Raw genomic sequence first — 6,234 nt, 5'->3', positions numbered from 1 at the left:
GTTCGGCAGTCCCTCTCTAACAACTTGAGCTCCCTTCTGTACTACCCCTCTAATCTATGTATAAGTCATTCAACAATTAGAGCATGATAAGGAGTTTTATCTCCTCTGCGCTCTTCTCTGCAAGCTTGAGTACCCTTCCCTGTATTACAGATCTGCTGTCTTTCTATTCTACAGAATGCGGGTTTTGCTCTATACTATGATGTGAGGTTTGATAAGGCTATGGTATAGAATGTTGTGGTACTACCACCATACAGTCTCTCCATGCTATAAAATAACGTCTTTATGCTACAGATATGCTCTATACTATATTATGAGGCTTGATAAGGCAATGCTACAGAGTTTTATGGTACCACCACAAAAATCTATCTTCATGATGCAGAGTAAAGTCTTCATGCTACAGATTAGTACACGCTGCTAATACACACTGATTAGAAAGTCGGACTAAGTCTATGCTACAAAATATCTAGGAGCTATGGTACTTAAACCATACTTTTTTATGTGCTATTGACGCATGCTGGGACCCTGCACTTCTGCAATTGGGTTATGGCCCCCTCACCATAGCACCACCTCCGATTGTTCAGGGGCTTCTGCTTTGCATCAAGGACCCCTCCTATCATGCGACCCTCACTGGGATGGACAGTGTAGCCATTGCTACAGATGCGCACACGGATTTTCTCCTCCTCAACTTACTGGACCTCCCTGCATGGTTCAGAATGTATTCTCTAGTTCAGGAGAACCAGCGGGCAGGAGTACAAAGGTTGAAAGAGCTTGCAGCAAGCCTAAAAGACATAGCTGAGGATGATGAGCGTGAGTAGAAGGAATGGATGGAGCACTCACCCAACCTTATGAAGCGCTTCATGGAAGCACATGCCCGCTGTCACGACAAAAGAAACGCCACCTGCTCAATGGATTTGACGAGATCACCCTTGCATCACCAACCGAGGCCACTAGCTCTCTAATCCCCACAGATCTGGATGAAGAGGAATTACTTCTCGCAAACAGAAGCTTCACTCTCAATAGCCCCACCCCTAGATTTAATCAAAAGCCCTTTGACACATACACCGACCCTACATCCCAGGACGGTTGTTGGAGCTTCTGTTAGCTAATGCACATCATAAGCCTTGGTCAATGGGTAATTTCACCCTTATGGCACCTTTGTCTGAAGGTCTCCTCCTCATACTACTCAACGGGAAGGACAAGAAGGCCCTAAAGATTGGTTTACAGCAAGTACTTGAGTCCAACACCTCTACCCTCTTTGAAACTCTCTCATAGGTAGTTGCCCCCTTCACCATGTCCAAGTTTGACACAACAAGGTGAAAAGCAGCCTATGGATGCATCATTGGTGTGAAAGGAGTAATCTCAACCACTGGGAGGGAAACCAACTACACACTCAAGTGCGGAATGTCCACATGCCCTTCTTGAAATGCGGTTGCGAGCATGTGGGACAGGGAGATGCATGCAAAGACGGGAACGTGCTATGGTTTGACCATGCACTCTGGATGGTCAGGTACCATCTTCCTATTTTCTTCCCGGGTTGAAGCTTAAAGAGGACAACCATCTCCTTCCTAAGTTGGATCAAGAAAGAAGCACAGGAGCCCATCAAAGCCACGCTCATTCACTTACTCTACAAACAGAAACTAAAAGATGCCATCAAATATACTATCTTGTCCGATCAAAATGCCCCCTCTGTGGACCCCAACTTGGAAGTTGGTAGCTTAATCTATGCAAGTCAGAACATAATCAACACATTAGAGGACGTGGGTGGCAACCTTACACGCCACAACGCCCAATCACATCCTCCACCTCACTATCTAGGCAAACCACTGGGTCACCGGCCGACTCTTCTAGCAGTTGCTTCACACCACAAGGAGTCTCATCGTACCCTGCCTTCTCCTCACAACCCCCTCTATCGGCACAACCTTCTGTGCAGAACTCACGTACCCACCCTGCATTTATTGCTCAATGTGCTAATAGTGCCTAGGCCCTACTTTATGACTAAAAAGGTGTTTTCTTAAAAATTGTAGGTCTCCGTGATGATCATGGTCGCCTTTTTTTTGCAAAAAAGATCCTCCTCCAAAGGCATTTTCGTGCCAATTTTGTTTGTAAACCCTCTCGTAGACATACCTAACCTAAAGGCTTTCCTAAGCTTTTTCTTTTTTGGACTTTGTATGGACATCACCCCCACCTGGGATGAATGTCTCTTCAGTTGGGCCTTTTTTCCCCCTTTAAAAGTTCAACTATGTAATGGTAGAGAAGTGTATGCATGATCCTTTGTCCACTTGTGAATGTCATTCTTTACCTAAGGAACTTAACAAGACCTGGGGGCACCTTATCTCTACAAACATAAGCAAATTTGTTAGCCTAGAGCTTGCCACACTAAGCTCTTATGGTTTAGGACACATACCCTCTAGGCCACCACTACTTGAAGAAGCCATCCTTGAATTAAGTAAAGTCGCGGACTTCCTCACCTCAAGTAACATTATCAGTCACCCTCTTGGGCTCTCTCGAGAAAACATGCACCAAGTGCTCTATGGGTATTTTAACAAATACGCCCCTTTAAAAAGGCAACACAGAGCATACTCCGATCTCCAACCTGAGATCGATAAGCTAAGAAGCCATTTCTTCATCACATGTCTTGCTAAAGTAGCCAATAACCCAGTCCTTATATGCAAACAACTAATCATCTCGGAAGCCGACAAAAGGCTCCAAGGACTAGACTTCGAGCCATACACCATGGGAGTCGACCACACCCTATCGTACATAAGTAGAACTCTCACCCCTATATTGCAAGTCAAAAACAACTCTCTACCCTTTCTCACAACAACCTACAAAAGCCACAAGGAGGCAATTCGATGAATTACATGTGGCTCTAACTGTTTCTTCACAGAAATTGCTCTGCTTATGGCATGCATCCTCAAGACATGCATCCCTTACCTCAAACAACGAGCCAAAAAACTTGACCTCAAGGCTCTCCTATGCCACAACCTACATGTTCAATCTTGGTGAATAGTGGATTCTATTTATGAGTGTGCCCTTAATCTACCAAAAGAAGCAAAAACATTGTACCCAAGTGATATAAAGAGATGTCATGAAAATATCCCCCACCACAGATCTCAAGGTCTTATTCACCATATCACATACCTCTTTTCTGTGGCTTTCTCTATTGCACACCAACCGTTCATATCATTGAAAAGACTCCCTTCTTCATGTACCGAAGGAACATGGTCTGCATACCCCTACAAATCAGGCCTCTCGTTCTCACTTGAACAAGTGATTGAACTTAACACATGGCTCATCAACCACATGTTTATCCAACAGCAAAACTGTGTGTATAGGCAAACCAATGGCATACCCATGGGATTAGCATGCTCCCCCCTATGGTACAATCTCTGCCTTCATGCTTTAGAATATGATTACCGTGCAAAAACCCTTAACTCACCTAATCCAAAATCTATCTTGGCAAAATTTGGTACGCCTTATAGATACTTTGACGACCTCCTCATCATTAACTCAGAGGACCCTCTACAGCTCATAAATAACCACACCATATACCCTGAGTGCCTAAGCATTGATAGTAATTTTGGCACCCAAGACAAATTTCTCAACCTCCAACTAACAATCACTGATAACCAATAAATCAAAAAACTCTTCAAAAAAGAGGATGGCCTACCCTACAAACCTATCAAATATCTCCAAAGGTCTAGTAATAGACCTACAGAATGGGTCCACAAAGTGATTCTCTCCCAACTAAAACCCATTCTATTTTGTAACACATACCCATTAAAAGCCGCAAAAGACATCAAACATCTCATCCAAGCATTCTGTAACAATAGTTTTGAACGCGCAAAGTTATGGTGGCGACTGGTTAGAGGGCACTTGCAAAACTACATAGCATCCTCATAGACATGCTTAATCAACGATGTCTTGGAGCACCTTAAAATTGGGGGGCACTAGGACCCTTAGGGGGCCTAGTGCCCTCTAAAATATAAAAATAAAAAAGGATCATACCTCCTAGTGTGGGTGGAGAAGGGACTCTCCCCGTGATGTCAACAACATTTAAACAAGTCTTGCTATAAAACCCCCCTTAAAACACACCCGTCCCAAAACATAACTCAACCCACAAAAAGAGCCTTGGAAGAAAACACCTCCTACAAAGAACGTGGGTGGAAAGAGAAGAGCGGTAACCTCATTAAAAGGCGAACCTATAACTAACCACCCCCACTGCCCTCACCTAAAACACAAATAAAAAAGACCTCCCACTCCTCCCCCCTTTTACTTTGCATGGCTGAGTTTATTTGGAGGGAACCAAGAACTTGGAGAAACCTATATAAGGACAAGACTCCCAAAAAGATCATTGCAAGAGGATATCATACTATCTCACCAAGTGATGTACTTCCTGCAACTCTCCAAGCCTACACCATGGACCCTCTCAATTAGGTGTTGTCTCACGCATGATTTATTACAGTGACATCAATAACATGTAGGAGTTTCATACGACACATGCCTTCCACCTTATGAACTAACGTTTTCTTGTTTTTTTTTGGGGTGATGGTGGCAGGTAACAGGACTCTCCTCTCTATAATGCATGTGCATGATGGACACCCATCGCCAATATCATCAAAACCATTGTAAAATTTCTCCAAGTTGTTGGCTCACTTTGCCTATGGATGTAGGTTTTTTAATTAAATGTCTACTTCCATGGACACACATGTGTGATACATTCATCTCTACTCCCCTAAATTTTCAAGAAATTTTGAATTGTTCCATTTAATACTCTCTCTCTCTCTCTCTCTCTCTCTCTAACCCCGCTCCTTTGTCCTTCTCCTCCACCCCCCCTTTTCTCTGTTTCTCTTGCACCTCCACCCAAACCCCCCCCCCCCCCCCCCCCCCCCCCCCTCTCTCTCTCTCTCTCTCTCTCTCTCTCTCTCTCTCTCTCTCTCTCTCTCTCTCTCTCTCTCTCTCTCTCTCTCTCTCTCTCTCTCTCTCCACCCCATCCTCCACTCTCTCTTCTCCCTCCACCCCCTCCTCACTGGCTCTCTCTCTACCCCTGCCTCTCTCTTTACACACACCCTCTCTATCTCTCTCTACGTACACCCTCTCTCTCTCTCTCTCTCTCTCTCTCTCTCTCTCTCTCTCTATATATATATATATATATATATATATATATATATATATATATATATAAGCAACTTGCAAAAACTAATTAGAAACAACCTAAAATGTGGAGCTCTTCCTATTCACGCTGGTGTCACACCCTACTAATGTAGCTACAATAGTAGTTTTCTTGGCGGGGGGAAGTGGGATGGTGTTTAAGCTCATTGGATCTTGCAGTTCAGGGAGCCTTGATGATCATTGGGCTCGTGCAGAGTGGGAGTAGGTCGTGATTCCGACTCCAAAACTGTGAGTTCCCTGCACACAACCTACACTTGAATTAGAACTTCAAGACCTACACTCTGTGTGAGCCCTACCATATCTCTGGCTGTGAGGGATGGCCCAAAATGGGAAGAAGGGAGGGGGTTTGTAGATGTTCCATGCAGCCACGTGGAGCTCCTTCTTGAACCCACATTGGACGCAATTCAAGAGCAGGGTGCCGAGTAGTTGGTAGTGCTTAAGGTAAGCGCTGTGCAGCTCCAGGTGAGAGTGCTAGGAGCATCCTGGTTGGTAACTAGAAGAGGAAGGCGGAGGGCCTCTCTCTCTCTCGCTCTCTCTCTAAACAACAACAACTCACTCATAGTTCCCCCCTCTCTCTCTCTCTCTCTCTCTCTCTCTCTCTCTCTCTCTCTAGGTTTTGGATGATTCACCTCTCCTTCTTGACTATTCACCCCACCTGCCTCTTTGCCTCCCAATATCGAGGTAGAGATGTTGTGCCTGTTCACTTCTCGCCTCCAATCGCGTCAACTTTCTGTATTCTTGGATCACCACCCTCGCTCCTGTTTTTTGTAGCTACAGCCACGTGGATTGCCTGAAAGAGGCTCTCCATAATAGAGTAGAAAGATGGATCCCCATGGTATTTAGTGTCCCCCCCCCCCCCCCCCCCCCCCCCCCCCCCCCCCCCCCCCCCACCCACCCGTTTATAAAGAACATGGGATGGAGTCAAGGGATCAATAGCGGGCATTCAATCCACCGTTGATCAGATTTGCAAGGGGTCAAAAGATGGGTGCCCACCGTTGCGCACGCTACTCGAGCCCTCGACCTGCTCCACCAGACTCCCACGCCTAATCCAACCCACCTATC

General features: G+C 45.3%; 1 pseudogene; it reads left to right on the top strand.

Annotated features, from left to right (window-relative positions):
• The first annotated feature begins 310 nt into the window (after positions 1–310).
• On the top strand, positions 311–1,102 carry LOC147435527 (uncharacterized; annotated as a pseudogene).
• The last annotated feature ends 5,132 nt before the right edge of the window (positions 1,103–6,234 follow it).

The sequence above is a fragment of the Adiantum capillus-veneris genome, chromosome 18 (assembly GCF_014529385.1).
Source record: "Adiantum capillus-veneris isolate H3 chromosome 18, ASM1452938v2, whole genome shotgun sequence".
Classification (NCBI taxonomy): domain Eukaryota; kingdom Viridiplantae; phylum Streptophyta; class Polypodiopsida; order Polypodiales; family Pteridaceae; genus Adiantum; species Adiantum capillus-veneris.
The sequence above is the reverse complement of the archived record's forward strand: the minus strand, read 5'-3'. Positions and strand labels throughout refer to the sequence as shown.